Source organism: Dipodomys ordii, unplaced genomic scaffold (assembly GCF_000151885.1).
Source record: "Dipodomys ordii isolate 6190 unplaced genomic scaffold, Dord_2.0 Scaffold51, whole genome shotgun sequence".
NCBI classification, from domain to species: Eukaryota; Metazoa; Chordata; class Mammalia; order Rodentia; family Heteromyidae; genus Dipodomys; species Dipodomys ordii.
The window spans coordinates 3,780,628-3,797,557 of record NW_012267267.1 but is presented as its reverse complement, the minus strand read 5'-3'; the positions used below and the strand labels follow the sequence as shown (position 1 = coordinate 3,797,557).

Here is a 16,930-nt window from a genome sequence, read left to right as displayed (position 1 = left end):
CGCTCCGCCAACTCCTGCGGTCCCCCGGCGCGCCTTCCTAGGCGCTAGCGAGCGCTCGCGGCCCGGGTAGGGCTCTCCACGCCGCGCCCCCTCACTTCGCCCGCCTTCCTCGGGCCTCGGGCCGGGGCGTGGGACACAGGAGCGGTCCAGAAGAGCGCGGGGCCGCCGGGCGCCAGGCAGCTCGGGAGGGCGCAGGCTGGGGCAGCCGCGGGGGAGCGGGAGGGGAGGGAGGGGAGGGGGTGTCAGGGACGCCGAAGCCCCGGTAGTCGAAAGTCCCGTTTTAAGGACTGGCCTGATAGATTACTTTCTACTTAAAGATCCAGCGGGAGGCGGGGCCACGTGACCACGCGTGACGTCAGGCCCGCGGAGGAGCTGGCCAAACTCAAGTTGGTTCAGGGAATTGTCAACAAAGGGACCAGAGACGCGCAACTCCGCACCGCACCGCGAGCCAGCCATCCCGAGGGCCCCGAGGGCGCTTCAGCCCATCCGGAGACCCCTTGGCTAGACTGGAACCCGGCGCGGGGTCCAGGGAGGGTGTGAGTGGTGTGCGTGTGTGTGTGTGTGTGTGTGTGTGAGAGAGAGAGAGTTCGTGGGCCTTAGAGTGTCCGCGGGACCGTGCGGCTCCAGCTGCCCGGCCTTCTCCGCCCCCTATCCCCCTCTCCCCCCACTCCTGAGCTAACATTCCTTTGACTCAGACTGGCAATGTAGAACGAGGTTGCCGTCTCATTTTTAAACATGTGCATCGCTTTGGGATTTTGGTTTGGATGTTTTACCTCTAAAGAGTGAGCTTGGCACACTCGGCTTCCTTTTACTAGACTCCCACATTTCCCACCCACCCCCACCTCCGGCCTCTGCTCTTGGGGGCTGGGGAAGGGAGACACCTGCTGAGGGGTCTCTACCTTCTCCTAAACCTAACGACTCGTCTTACCTTCGCTTTCCAGGCTTGGCGCAGGCATGTTTTTTTCTCTCGCTCTATATTTTTTTCGCTCATTCACAACAGCATCAGCTAGGGTTCCCGAAGGTCAGAAAATAGCTATCGATTAATCTATTAGAATAGTTGCCGAGAGAAATAAAAACGACACGTAAAATGCCGGGGAACCTATAAATAAAGGAAGCCCTAACTATCCACAAGAGTTGTTAAACGACTTAGCATATGAAAAAGTCGGAAACGAGGAGCTGGGGAAGGAAGCGGTACTGGCTGCGGCCTGGGTAAGTGGGGAGGGGAGGGGGGCGACGGGCCCACAGGTGAGACGCCTCCCCCCAGGTCCGGATAGCTGAAAAAGTCTGGGGAGCTGGCGGCTAGCACGGCCTCCAGGGACCTGCTGTGGTCTCGGGCAGCTGGACGGATTGGATCTCTCTTTTTGCTGCTAACTAACGTGTATTCTCCCCTTAAAGCTAGACAAACCGTCCAAGATTTAACTGCCTGGGAACGCAGCGACTGAGCAGGTGGAGGAGGATGCGAAGACGTGGCCGGTGCACAAGGAGTTTCTTTGGCCGGGAGTCAGCGATGGTAAGAAAGACGGTGGCGATTCCGAATGGGGGTGGGGACTACAGACGGCCCTGGGTGCGGGGCGTTGTGGTGGCGCTTGGACCTCACACCTCCGAATAGAATCAGTGCCTCTGACCCGGTAAATCGCGATGCGCCGTCTTTCTTCCCGCATTTAGTTAGCTTCTTGGCAAAGCGCAGGAGCCTGCCGAGAGTGGTTGGCTTTTGGAACTCTAGACTAGTCCTTCGGCCGGGTGCTGAAGGCCTGGGGCGGGGAGAGGGCAACCTCACCCCAAGGCGGAGCGCGCAGGGAGGAGGTCAGGGAGGAAAGAAGTCCTGAAATATTTACAAAAGACAACGGAAAATGTGTTTAATTCCGGGAGGACAATGGAGCGCCCCACACTCTTAGTCTGTCTTCCCATTTACGCGACCTCTTTGCTTTAACGTCAAATAAATTAAAATAAAAAATTTCCAGTCTGTAAACTTGCTTCATTACAGGCATCGCGACACACAGATTGACTTTTACCCACTAGACGATTCCCCTGGCTTAACATTAGCTCTTGGATCCCGAATTTGCTGCATGTTCCTCTTTGGGACGTGGGGACAGGTTGGGAGTGTGGGGGGGGGGCGGCGGGACAATTTCTAAGACACCTGGCACCTCTACTACAGTTTTTATTTTCAAGTGATCTCGAGGTGACACTTAACCCTACAACGCATCTCTGGGTTGATTTCTGCAGCTGCCATTGCTTTGTGACCTGCAGTCTCTGAACCGTAGTTAGTGCGGTCTATAGACAGCCTCCTGCGAAGCGGACCCGAGCTTGGCGCTGGCTGCCCATCACCCCAGGCTACAGAGGTCGCAGTTGCAGGAGCAACTCAAAGAAAAGAAAAAGAAGATAACATTTGCACATTTAGAAACTCCTTTTGCCTAACTTGCGTGGACCAGTTGTAAGAGGCAGGCACGGGGTACAGCGCGGGGGGGGGGGACTTCGGCCTTGGTGGCTGGGCCGCGGCGGCGCACGCAGCGGAGATCAGCAGCTCCAGGGATGTCCTAATCGGTCATTTTGAAGTCTCCAAATGAACCTAATTTCGATTTCACCGCTAGCAAGAGCTGGCTCTCGGGACTTCCTCCTCGCCACTGGTGGTTGACTCTCACCCGCCCTCTTCCAAGGCCGTCCATTCCCCGGGTGTCTCCTCGTAACCTCCCTGGGGAAGGGGGTGGTGAACAACTCCCAGCTGCCAGTTCCATTTGTTGCGCTTTTTTCTTTCGACACAATAAAAGTCAAATTAATTGATTCATACCATTAATTACGGCGCGTAGCGTGAAAAGCAACGCTTCCCCTCGGTTAGAGATCTATTGTGCTAATCTCTTGTTCAATCAGTGTTACCATCTGATGCTGGGTCCGGCCCTTACAAAAACTTTTCGACTCGATTAGCTAAATGATGAGACGTGCAGGATCCTCTGGCTCCTGTCCGGACAGCCCACGCCAGTACCGGCCTCAATGCTTAATATCGATTAGCAGCGGAGGCTGAGGATTTTTTCCGCCACTGCTTTCAGCTTGGGAACCGGCTGGGTGCGCGTCTCCCCCTTCCCTTTGTGCTTGCACAATCTCCCTGAGAGGAAAGGAAGAGATGGTACGAGTGGGAGTCAGGAGGGGTCCTTGTGGCCTTTGCCACAGGAGGGCATAGATGGCCTAGACGGTCAGAGTCCGATCCAGAGCCCTTGCTTGCTCTGGTCCCTAGCCGCTATATCTAGATTCTGGGCTAGTTGGCTGCGAGCTTGCAGTTTGAAGCCCCAAACCCACAAATCATTAGTTACTGCAAACTTTAACACAGCGATGGAGAAGCAAGTAGACCAAAAAGAAAGTGAGATACGTTGGGGAGGAGAGTGGCATGGAGCAAACGGAAATAGGTAAACATTCTCTGAGTCTCCAGGGATTATTGGGAGGGGCCAGGGAGAGGCGAACACAGGTAGACAATTATGAATGGGAGTGATGACTTGGGTCATAGCAAGCAAACTTCGCAGGAGGAGACTTTAGACGAAGATGGTAGCAAGTGCTCTCATCTGTTCAGTTATTAGAAAGGATTCACAAATGACAATGGAATGAAAACTTCTGTTTGTCCTGAGGCTGACAGAGGAACTAGTTAGTACCCGGCTGTGGAAGCCACTGGGACAAATTCAGGGAAAAAGGGACCTAGGCTGTGACAACTGGACCAGAGGAGTGGAGTCAGGATCGATAGGAAGGAAATTGAGACATCTCCTGGGGAGGGGAGATTTAGTATGTCCTTCTTGGGCATGAGCAGGGGTGGGTGCGAATGGAACAATTTATGACAGAAAAGGAAAATTAATTACAGCTCAATTTGGGTTCTTAAATGGTCAACACTGGGGGAGAGGAATGGTTAGAAAGTACAAGAGTTGCAATGGCCCACCTATACCTCACCAGGCCCAAGTATCCCAGATGCTCTCTTTATCTGCCATTAAGTCATAGACTTCTACCAACCGCTTGACCAAATCATTCATGCTCTCTAAGATAGAATCATTCTTTCTCGGGCAGATGCAGTTTTCTTACAATCGGGGTTAAATGGGTCCAGGTTCTGAGGAGGGAGGGGAGAGCCTCCCCTCAAGGACAGCTACCTGCTTTCCTGCAGAGAAAACAAAATATGGGTGGAGCTATTTGAAAAACAGCTCCCCTCTCCTCACCACCACCTCAAACAAAAGTGTGCTCCGTGGTGACAATCTTTCATAGATTGTCTGGATGGCTGCCACTAAGGAAGGTGGGAAGGACAGAAATACCAGGAGCCCTAACCCATTCCAATTATTTACACTTCCCCCAGCAGATGAGATTTTCCAATGCACTTTCTCACCACTGCCCCTTGTATATCTCTCTAGGTCTCGTTTGGCAGGAGAAAAAAAAAGGGGGGGATATTTAATGTTCTTGTTTGGATTTGCATCTCAAAACTTCATTTATTTTCAGTGTCTGCCTCTAAGATAGAATCCATGCCAAGGTGTGCTTGTAAATGGTGAGACCAAAAGCAAAGAAAGAGAAGAGCGAGAGAGAGAGAGAGAGAGAGAGAGAGAGAGAGAGAGAGAGGATGGTTTCGAATTTATTTATATTGGAAATGTATAAACATCCATTCTGTAAAAGGCAACACGTTTAATTAACGATGAGAGAGCAGTTAGGGGCAGAAAGCTAGTAAAATTGTGTGATAAATTTATGGCATTGTTAGCGTGCTTTTAATTATGGCTATTATGTTAATTATTTCACATTAGCATGGAGTTATCAGCAGCATGTCAGATTTAATCAAAACGAGCCTTTCTCTCGAAAATTGTTCTTTTCATCCGCGAGGAAAAGAGTCCTGGGCAGGATCAGGGCTTAAAAATGACTTGGCATTGAATGCTCCAGGCTTTCCGACGCTGTTTGGTGCGATGCGGTGGGGGCACGGCTGTCCGCCGGGTCCCTCCAGGCGATCGGCTGCTCGTGGAGGAGCCGAGGGCTGGGTTTTTTAGGAATTCACCATTTTCACCCCCTTCGGAGGCGACACTTCATCACGCGGGATCATTCTGTCAAACAATATGATGCTGCTCATTTTTATCTGTCCCCGCTTTACAAAATCGCCATTCAGCGGGGCCGAGGCGCAACAAAAGCCTGGGAGCTGTGCAGCGGCCGCGGGCGGCCACGGCTTCCAGCGTGTGCAATCAAGAAAGGCGACCGAGGCCCGGGGACAGCGCGGACAGCAGGCCAGCGCCCCTCGCCGCCCGAGCCCCCTGGACCATCCGGGGCCCGAGCGCCCAGGTGTGCAGGGCCCTCGGTGTGGCCGGGGCAGGACGGGCCACTCTCTCGTGTCACTGGTGGGCCCCCGCCCCGGTCCTCTCTGCAGGCGCCAGGTGAAAACGCCCTTCCCTTTCCGCGGGCAACTCGCCCACCCAGGCCACATCGATTGCTTAATCACCGCGGATCGATTTATTGGGTGCAAATAAATAGCCCGTTTTCGAACGTTTCAATTGTTGGCTTGATGGTTGGGGCGCGCTCTGGCAAAGGGCTGGTGGGAAGGCAGGGGCACGGAGACGCTGCCGCCCGCCCGGGAGCCTCGAATGCGCCCGCTACAGGGTCCCTGGCACGTGGATCACGGGTGGCATCCGGAGCCCTCGAAGGTCCGCTTCTTTTCCTCTCTCCCCTTTAGCTCCCTCTGGTGATGGGGTGCGCAGGACCTCAGCGCCCCTCCACGGCCTTACGGACAGGCACGTGCGCCCTGTTTTCTAGTCTTTCGGAAAGCCCCTCAGCTCAGAAGCCAGTCCCTGGGACTTTTCTGGAGACAGTTGGTCTGTCCAGTGAATGGTCCTTGGGCCCCGCCTGAAGATGCACGGCCTCCTGATCTGATTAGGAGCGACCTTTCTGCACAAGACCCCCGCAGGCCTCCGCCCTTCCCGGGACAGGGCTGTGGACCCGCCAGCTGTTGCCTTATTTTTAGCGCCATTCCATTCGCGCGGTTATATTTAACTCGATCCACTCCTCCGAGGAGGACGTAGCTCGCACATCGAATTCTCCACATCGCAGCCTGGTCCCGCCCGCCTAGCTTCAGGGGCAATTCCTCTAGGGGCAAGTTGGAAAACCCATGCTTAAAAATCTTTGACATCTCTAAAGCTCTGGACCCGAGAGAGAGCAAGCGAGGGACGCCCGGGCTCTAGACGCAGCAGTCACTACAGTGCCTGTAAATGCAGAGCGCCCGGATTCTTCCCTGTGGGGGAGAGGAAGTGGGAGGAGGATTCCTGTCCCAGGAAAGGATTCTCTGCGGGGAGTATTGGGGCTAATTCTTACTTATGCAAGACCACGGGCACCTGGGCGATGTGAGACGTGTCTTACAGCTCTGCCCCTCAAAACTTTATGATTTTGTACGCGTGCAAGCAGTTTCCTCTCCCTTCTACTTCCCAGTGCACCCAACAAGAAACTTGGTTTTGAATAGTTATGTATGTTAACTGCTCAGTTCCAAGCCAGTCCGGTCTTCCCCCTTTTCCTCACCCAAATCTGACTCATCCACCGCTCTCCCCCTCCCAAGAACCCACCTGGATAAAACTTAGAAACACCATGGTAATACAAATTTTATTCTCAAAGCAGGTCAAACTGAATTCGCACAATGCAACAGCCATGAACTATAGGTGCATATACAGGTGTGACATGATCAAGAATGTCAAAACACACTTTGCAAATCTAAATTTCTCTGTCTCTATCTCTGTCTCTCTCACACACACACACGACTAATTTTTTTTTTAATTGGAGCTCGAAGCAGCTATTTCCCGCTGCTTTTTTTTTTGGCATAGATCTCCCTGTATTCTAGAAACTAGTTGGATGGAGGTCATGGAAGCTGAATTCAGGAGGATATATTACATATGTATGTAATTCTTTTATTAATACTTTATTGACCTGTTGTGGATTCTGGAAAGTGCTAGGGATGAAAAGAATTAAAGCTAAGGTCCCTCAAGGAAGAATCTATCTATACCCTGTAAGTTTGACAGCACTGGCAAAGAGAACTGAGAAATGTCTATCTCACTGGATAGGAAATGAAAACGGGTGAAGCCTTCCAATTCAGGAGATAAAGTCAGGTGGCTTATCACTGAGCAGGCCAGGAGACCAGAGGATGAATTTGAAACTAGCCTCAGTTTATATAGTGAGATCCTGTCTCAAAAAAGCAAACCAAATAAAAGAATGAATAACATTGTCCAGCTACTTCTCAATTCAGGTGCATGCAGGGAAAAATAGGGAGATCGCCTGGGAAAAGCAAAGTACTACCATTATTTCTGGACAGCCAGAGGGTACTTGGTCTCAAGGGAAATAAGCAGCAGAAATGTGACAAGGAAGCCAAAGAGGGTTGGAAGAAGAGAGAAAACAACATCAAAATGGAACTTTGCTTGGAAGTTCTATATAGGTCTAATCTGACCCCTTTTAGACTACATGGAAGAACTTTAACAAACACACGGGAGGAATTAATGGGAACATAAATAAGGGGAAAGGATTAGAAGGAAGAGATTGGCAGAGACTATTGAAAAGGCTATTTATTTGGTGGGCAGGGTGTAGTTCAGTGGTAGAGTACTTGTGTACCTGTCTGTCTTGCATGAGATGCTTCATCCTTAGCACTGCAAGGAAACAAACAAAAAACAATAACACAAAGGAAGAAAGGATAGAAAGAAAGAAAAGAAGAAACAAGCAAAGGCTAATTGGTAGAACCAGTGACTTATTGTGCTCATCAAGGGCCAGACATTGGAAATATGAATGTAAATAAGATAGGCACCATCATCAGAATGATACTCCCAGAACATTTCTGATCTCTTTGTTCACTTTTGCATCCCTAGCCTCTCACCAAGGTGAGGGTATGAGGCTCAAATTAAAGGACCAGATCAGTAAAATACAGCCCCTTTTCTCCAATGGGTTTCTTATTAGAGAAAACCCATAGTTAAAATATAGTGTGATGAGCTATTACTACAAATCATAGAATGTTACTAGAATGAAGGATAGTCATAACTAATTCTGTCTGGAAAGGAGAAGAGATGTATAGGAGGGTTCCCCCTCCCCACAAAAAAATAATCCTTGAGCTGTCTTGAATGATGAGTAATAGTTCGGTAGATGAAGAGAGGAACAGAGTTCTAGGCAGAGCACAGTGCATAAGCCATGGGGACAGCTGGCAGGAGGAGCAGCATTCAGTATGACTGACAGAAGGTGAGAGTGGTTGGTGACATGGGTAACATTAGAAAGGTTTCTAGATAGTAAGCTAAAGAGCCCAACGTTGATTTTTCTTTAAAAAAAAAAAGCCACTAAAGGATTTTAAGCCTGTGGCTGACAAGTTTAGAGTAAAATTTTGGGACAATCCTTTCAGGGCAGGTGAAGGATAAATTGGAGGGAGCAAAAGATAAGACCTGGCATAGGCATTACCTTTTAACTTCACTCTCTACTGCAGTGAGTCTGTATTTCATTCCCCAAACACACTCAGACTTCCATTCTCCATTAGTTGTGTGAGCTTGAGCCAAGTTCCTTAGAGTCATTGTGACTCATTTCTTCATCTGTGAAATGGGAATAATAATACCTTCCTTATTGTAAGGTTATCGTAAGGATCACGGATGCCCAGATAGGGTTTAACCTCTATCATACACACACACACACACACACACACACACAAATATTTTTAAATGGAGTATGTCTTTGCAATGCCTTTTCTTATTTTCTGATTGAAAATCCTTGAGGAGTCTTCAGTTGTGAAGATTGAGAAAGGGAGACATTGTAAGCCCTTGAAGGTAGACATTGAGAAGCTTAGATTATTATTAATTTTTATCCTGAAAGTGACTATTGCAGAATTTTGAACAAGGAAGGGATGTGACTGGATGTACTTTAGCCATTCTATCATCAGTGGGGAGAATGGACTGAAATTAAGTTTTGTGCATATTGAATTTGAAGAACTGATAGAATTCCTTTTTTTTTTCTTTTCTTCTTTTTTCTTTTTATTAGTCATAGCGCTTGAATTCTGGGTCTGGGTGCCATCCCTCAGCTCTTCAGCTGAAGGCCAGCACTCTACCACTTGAACCAACACAGCACCACTTCTAGCTTTTTCTGTTTATGTAGTGCTGAGGAATCGAACCCAGGGCCTCATGCATGTAAGGCAAGCACTCTACCACTGAGCCACCTTCCCAGCCCACTGGTAGAATTTCTGAGCATTGATGATTAGTCTGAGATAAAAGTCTAGAGTAATGCTAATGGAAAAACACAAATGTGAGCCATCTATCTATCTATCTACTATCTATCTATCTACGTACCTACCTGGAATGTACTTAGCGACCTATCTTTTTGTTGTTGTTGTTGTTATGAGACACAGTTTCACTACGTAGCCTACATTGGCCTCAAACTCAAAATAATTCTGCTTCAGCCTCTCAGTACTAGAGATATCTGCCACCACATTCAGCCTAACAGACACATTTTAAAAAGAGAAATGCATAAAAAAATTCTAATGATATATTTTATTTAACTCAATGCTCCCCAAATTGTTGCTGCTTCAGTATATAATCAGTGTAACATTTATTGAGATTTTTCCATTCATGTTTCCTACTAAGTCTTTGAAATATGAGTGTAATTGAACCTTGCATTCATCTCAATTTGAACTAACCAAATTTCAAGTACTCTGTAGCCACATGTAGAAAATGACTAGCTTGTTGGATAGTTCAGATAAAGAGCTTACAGGAGCTGTCAGGGATTGTGATCATGGCTTAAGGCCTGTTAGGTCGAGAATTCTTTGCATCCTCCTGAGGTTTCCTGAAGGTAAAAATTGAATCCATAAAATCCTGTGATCCCCAAAGTATCTATATATCCATACTCCTTGGATAATAAAATTGATCCATTATACACATGAATTTATGAATTTTTAGAAACATCTGTGACATCCACATGTATTTGTGAATTTTTAGAAACATCTAAGCAGGAGCTATAATTATCTCCATGTTACAAATGAAGGCAGAAGACCAGTTAGGATTTGAACTCATGCAGTTTGGCTTTAGAGCTAATCTTCTTAATCACTATATCACACTGCCCTTTGATATCTTACTTTTCACCTGCTTCTTTCTCTCTTCCTCACTCCCAATAACTTCCTCACTGGCTCCCATAACTGAATTAAACCTTTCAGTGTGACACATTGAGCAAATGTTTCTGTAATTTTATTTGAATTACAAAAATGATGCGTAAACAACAGGTTTTATTACCTAGTTATTACTGCACAGTTTGATATTTTTTGTTTTGTGGTATGATATATGTGTCAACCATATTTTCTTTTAAAAGGTACCATAAAATGGCACCAATCGCTTATACCTGTAATCCTAGGAATGCAGGAATCTGAAATCTAATGATCAGGGTTCAAAGCCAGCCTGCCAGCCTGGGCATAAAAGACCATGATACGCTTACCTCTAATAAACTAACTAAAAAGCTAGAAGTGGTACTGTGGCTCAAGTGGTAGAGAACTAGCTTTGAGCAAAAGAAGCTCAGGGACAGTGCTCAAGCCCTGAGATCAAACCCCAGGACCAGTACACACACACACACACACACACACACACACACACACACACACACACACACATACAGAGTACCTTCCTTCCTTCTTTTCTTTTCTTCCTTCCTTCCTCACTTCTTGCTTTCCTTCCCTCCATTCTTTCTTTTTTGCTAGGTACAGTGGTACATATCAGTGAACACAACACTTAAAATGTTGAACAAGGAAGAAGATGAGTTGGAGACCATCCTGTGCTATAGAATGCAAAGTAAGAGAAACTGTCTTAAAAACAAACCCAAGGGCTGGGAATGTGGCTTAGTGGTAGAGTGCTTGCCTAACATGCATGAAGCCCTGGCTTCAATTCCTCAGAATCACACGAACAGAAAAAGCCAGAAGTGGCACTGTGGCTCAAGTGGTAGAGTGCTAGCCTTAAGCAAAAGAAGCTCAGGGACAGTGCTCAGGCCCTGAGTTCAAGCCCCAGGACTGGCAAAACAAAACAAAAAACAAAAACAAAAAGCCAGCTCCCCTCCCCCCCAAAAAAACACAACTATTGATGCTTTTTCATAGTTGCTATGGATGAGAAATTCAGAAGGGACATAATGTGGTGGTTCTTGTTTAAGATCTACAAGATCTACAAGATCACACAAACTGCTGCTTAGGGTTCATGTACATGTCTTGCTTGCAGGATGCCTCCATTCCTTTTCAGGTAGGCATCTCGACAGGACTGCTCAAGTGCCCTTATGCCATAGCAGCTGGCTTCCTGAAGCAGGTGAGAGAAGAAAGATAAAAAGCAAAAACTGGACCCTTGCTCTTAGGTCATCTTTGATGACTTAAACTCATCATGTGACATCATGTATGCTGAAGTGGTGGGTCCCAACAGACCAAGCATTTCAGTGTAGGACTATTTGAAAATGTGAATGCTAAAAGATGGGGGTAACTGGGTGACATTCTGAGGACTAGACATCACAGTGTACATGTTAATCCCACACTCCGAAGAGTTACCCAAAGTCTGATCCCATTTCAATAGCACCTCAGATTTCAATATCACCATGTAAGTCTAGTTTAGGTGTAGCTGATACTTATCAGGCAGAGTTCTATAGGTACAGGTCCTTGATTAAAGTTCTTCTTCACACAAAGACCAAAAAAATAAAAAGATAACTTCTGTTTTCCTACATGCATGTTACAAGCGGCATAAATTTAACTGCTATCTAGATAGTTATATTCAAGTGGGGAGAATAGGAAGCTGGGTGCGGAGGCTGGAATCTGAGGACTGAGGTTCAAAGCCAGTCCAGGCAGGAAAAGCCATGAGACTTATCTCCAACAAACTACTCAGAAAAAGCTGGAAGTGGTACTGTGGCTTAATTGGTAGAGTACTAGCCTTGAGAACAAAACAAGACAAACCAAAAAACCCTTAGAGACAGCACCCAGGCCCTAAATTCAAGCTCCAGGACCCACACCAGAAACAAAAGAAAAGGTGGGAAGGGGGAGAATAGGGTAGTCATACAGGTGCAACTGACCCATAGCATTTCTGAAATCCAGTTCAGCATAAGTTGGCATTTCCTTGATTAGGGCTTTTAGGAACAATTCTTTGTGGCTCTTGGCTCTGTCTCTCTACTCTTAATGGTCATTTCTCTCTCTCCCTCTCTCCCCCCTCTCTTTCTTTTTCTTTTCCCCTCCATCCCTCCCTTGCTTCCTTCTTTTCTTGCTTTCCTGCCAGTCCTGGGCTTGAACTCAGGGTCTGGGTGCTGTCCCTGTGCTTTTGTGCTCAAGGCTAATGCTGTACTACTTGAGCCACATTTCCAATTCCTCCTTTTTGGTGGCTAATAGAAGATAAGTCCCACAGACTTTCCTGCCTGGGTTGGATTTGCACTGTGATCCTCAAATCTACATCTCCAGAGGAGCTAAGATCACAGGCATGAGCCAACAGCACCCAGGCTTTAGTTAGCTATCTTTTCTTTCTTGTGGAAGAGAGCAGCTGAGTGCAATAGGTGTTTTAACATAGTAGGTATTTTACATTACTTCCTGTTTGTAGAAGTTTGGGGATGGGGAGCCCAAAGACCTCTTTATTTTGTACTGTCTATCTTTATTTCAGTCAACCCTAATAATGTTCTACTAATACAATTCTCTCCTGGTAATAGAATTCTCCAGGTATCTCCTGTCTGCCCCATGGCCATGTATATTGATGGAAATGAACCTCATTCCAGTTCCAGAGGGTGAAACTTGCTTGATTTAATCCAAATATGATGGTTTCATTGACCTTGCCTAAGACTTAAGTAAGACATATTCAAGTGATGCCATTGTGGCTGCTATAATGGAAGAGAAAGATTATTTAGGGGTTTCTGTGAAAAGTTTTCTTTGCTGATCTTTGAGGTGTGCGTGTGCGTGTGTGTGTGTGTGTGTGTGTGTTGGTGTGAAAAGATCACCATAGGAAGAAAAAGTCCCTTTACTAAGCAATGGCATGTCTATATATCATACTTACAGTTTTCATCTTGTGGCCCTGAGGCTGACTGAGTAAAAACAGGATAAAAGTAGAAGGTACTTAGATTCTTTGTCATGTACTTGAGGAACTGAGTCAAAACCAAACTTTATATTAAAACCAGTGACTACCTAGGGAATGAGGGTGGTTCATACCTAAAATCCTAGCTATTCTGGAGGTTGAGGTTTGAGGATTACAGTTCAAAGGGGGCAGAAAAGTCTGTAAGACTCTCCAATTAGGCAAAAATAGTTTATTGGAGATGTGACTAAAGTGGTAGAGCAAGTGAAAATGTAAAGCCCAGACTTCAAGCCCCAGTACCAGCACAAATAAATAAAACTAGTGGCTATTTGTGGTTATGAACTTAAGTAAAGCCCAGTTATATCTCTGTGCCTTTTCCCCCTTCTAAGGGTATGTGTTTGTGTTGGGTGGGAGTTGAGGGATGTCAAATGCTCAAGTGAAAGTTAGAGAAAGTTAATAATTCTGTTCAAGAATGTAATGTGCCAGGTGCCAGTGGCTCACACCTGTAATCCTAGCTACTCAGGAGGCTGAGATCTGAGGATCGTGGTTCAAAGCCAACCCTGGGCAGAAAAAAGTCCATGAGACTCTTATCTCCAATTAACCACCAGAAAACTGGAAGTGATGCTATGGTTCAAGTGCTATGGCACTAGCCTTGATCTGAAGAGCTGAGGGACATCACCCAGGCCCAGAGTTCAAGCCCCACAACCAAAAAAAAGAATGTAATGTGATTATGTGTTTACCAAGTATAGTTGGTGGGTGGGTTTGTTTTTATTTTTCTACCAAGAACTGATTATAAGTATACATGTCAGCTGGGACCAGTGGCTTATAACCATAATCCTTGCTACTCAGAAGGCTGAAATATGAGGATCAAAGTATGCAGCCAGTCCTGGAAGGAAAGTCCATGAAACTTTGGAAGTGGAGCTGTGTTTTAAGTGGTAGAGTACTAGCCTTGAGCAAAAAAGCTCAGGGACAGAACTCAGGTCCTGAATTCAAGCTCCAGGACTGACATATACACACAAAAATAATTATGCATGTTCTTCTTTCCTCTTTTCTCTCCCCCTCTCTTCCCTCTTGTTTTCTCTTTCACCCCTTTCCTGTGCCCAGTCCCCACTCCCCCTCCCCCTTTCTAAATCTCTTTCTCTTTTCCCTTTGCCTTCCTCCTGTGGGACTTTTTGATGATGCTCAGTGTTCTTGCATATGCAGTTTTGTTTTGTTTTGTTTTGTCAGTCCTGGAGCTTGAACTCAGGGCCTGGGCATTGTCCCTGAGCTGCTTTTGCTCTACCACTTGAGCCATAGCACCAATTCTGCCTTTTTCTGTTTATGTGGTACTGAAGAATCGAACCCAGGGCTTCATGCACACTAGGTAAGCACTCTATCACCAATTCATATTCCTAGACCATCACATGCAGGTGTTTTGTTTTGTCGGTTGTGGGGCTTGAACTCTGGGCCTGGGCACTGTCCCTGAACTCTTCAGCTCAAGGCTAGTGCTCTACCACTTGAGCCACTTCTGGTTTTCTGGTGGTTAATTGGAGATAAGAGTCTTACATATTTTCATACCTGGGCTGGCTTTGAACTGCGAATCCTTAGATCTCAGCCTCCTGAGTAGCCAGGATTACAGGCATGAGCCACAGGTGCCCGGCTGTTACATGCAGTTTTATTTAGTATTTCTATTTTATTTTATTATTTATCTTATAACCAGTAGTGGGGCCTGAACTCTGGGCCTGAGCGCTGTCCCTCAGCTCTTCAGATCAAGGCTAGCACTCTACCACTTGAGCGACAGCGCCACTTCCGGCTTTTTTCCTTTTGCTTATGTGGTGCTGAGGAATCGAACCCAGGGCCTCACGCATGCAAGGCAAGCGCTCTACCACTGAGCCACCTTCCAAGCCCCCTTATTTAGTATTTCTAAAAGCTGGTTAGTAGCTGTAGACACTAACAGATGCTGACCAGTAGAAACTGATAATCTTTCCATTATTTTAATCAATGACTAGATTAAACAACTTGCTCAGGGTCAAAGAGCTAAAAAATTGTTCAAGCCTGTATGACTCTAGTCTATGCTTTAACCTCTAGCAGAAACAAAAGGAACTCTTCCAAAAGAAAGACAATTTGGAGTGGGGGTATTGTTCAAGTGGTGGAGTGTCAGCAGTGAGCTTTGAGGCCCTGAGTTCAAGCCCCTATACCAGCATTTGGGATACTGAGGCAGGAGAGTCTCAAGTTTGAGACCAGCTTGGGCTATATAGCAAGACATTGTCTCAAAAGAAAAAAAAATGCTAGCTCAATGTTTAAACTCAAAATCCATATACTAAAGTGGTAGCTTTTATTTATTTTATTTTGATGCTACTGGTATTTGAAATCAGGAACTACTACTTGCTAATGAAATGTTCTGCCATTTGAGCCACAATACCCAGCCCAAGGCTAGTAGTAATTCTTGGAAAAGCCAATATTGTACTTTTAAAAGAATTTAAAATATTAAGTGTTTTATTTTCTTTTGAAACAAAAGAGCTAAACTCATAAAAGTTTAAAAATCAAAATCAAGCTCTTAATTTCTTCAGTTTTTACCCTATCTTATCAGCTAGTTCCCTAGAGACCTGATTACTTAGCCACAGATTAGGTGGCCAAATGACAGTAAAATTCAGTCCTAGATCTTTTCTCCTACTTATAATAAGCTGCTAACATGGGGCTGGGAAGGTGGCTCAGTGGTAGAGCGCTTGCCTTGCATGCATGAGGCCCTGGGTTTGATTCCTCAGCACCACATAAGAAAAAAGCTGGGAGTGGCTCAAGTGGTAGAGCTTGAGCTGAAGAGCTGAGGGACAGTGCCCAGGCCCAAAGTTCAGGCCCCACGACCAGACCCCTTCCCCCCCCCCCAAAAAAAAATAAGCTGCTAACAGGGAATGACAGTCACTTCTGATATTTATCCTATTTATTTAGTCAGTTGTGGGGCTTGAACTGAGGGCCTGGACACTGTCCCTGAGCCTCTTTTTGCTCAACGCTAGCACTCTACCACTTGAGCCACCGTGCCATTTCTGGTTTTTGAGTGGTTAATTGGAGATAAAGACTCACGAGGACTTTTTTTTTGCTTGGGCTGGCTTTGGGCTTTGAACTGTGATCCTCATATCTCAGCCTCCTGAGTAGCTAGGATTACAGGTGTGAACCAGGGGTGCCTGACTCTTTTTTGTTTTTGGTAAGCTGTTTCTCCTAAGTCATGACCAAAAGTCCTAAGGGAATGAATCTTTGTGTATTGATTTAGATGATTTTCTGCTTGAGTCTGTAATTTAAAAGAAGTCATATTCTTGGTGTTTTTGTTTTGTTTTGTTTTATTTTTCTTTTAGTATAAGGAATTAAAACACTCAGAGTTTTGGTTTTGTTAGGAAAGTATTCTACTATTTGAGCAAAGCCTCATATTTAGTTTTGACTTGTATGATCTCAAAAACAGCCACCTCTGGTGGTCTTTTAGTCTTTAATTCATTGAGAATTCTTAGGAATTCAATTTTGTTTTAATTGCAGTGGCTTAAAGAGGAAAATCTTTTCTTTGTAACCCAACTAGAGTGTTTAACAAGAGAAAGTGGCAAGGCCTTTCTTTAGAAGGAAGTGATAGGAAGTCTTATTGTAGAATGCTGGGGCTAACTCACAAACAGCCTGGATGAGCCAGAGCATTTAGAGTTTTTGAATATTCATTCTAATTTATTTAAAAAGACTTAGAGGAAGACAGAATACTTACCCTTTTATTATGTTAATGGAATTTACTTATCACTGGAATTGTTTGTATAGGCATTTTTGACTGTGATATTGTTTGCCTAAGGAAGAAACTTGGTAGCATTCTTGTCTTACAATATTTACAGTCTGTGTGCAGTATATATTTAAGGAGTCTTGCTAAAATATTATATGACAAAAATTTCAGTAAGCATGTTTAAATTAATTCTAAGAAACCAGACAGAAAGGAA

At 45.7% G+C, this 16,930-nt stretch overlaps 1 pseudogene; it reads left to right on the top strand.

Annotated features, from left to right (window-relative positions):
• Nucleotides 1–5,665, top strand: part of LOC105988776 — a 30,303-nt pseudogene extending 24,638 nt beyond the window's left edge.
• Nucleotides 5,666–16,930: the final 11,265 nt, after the last annotated feature.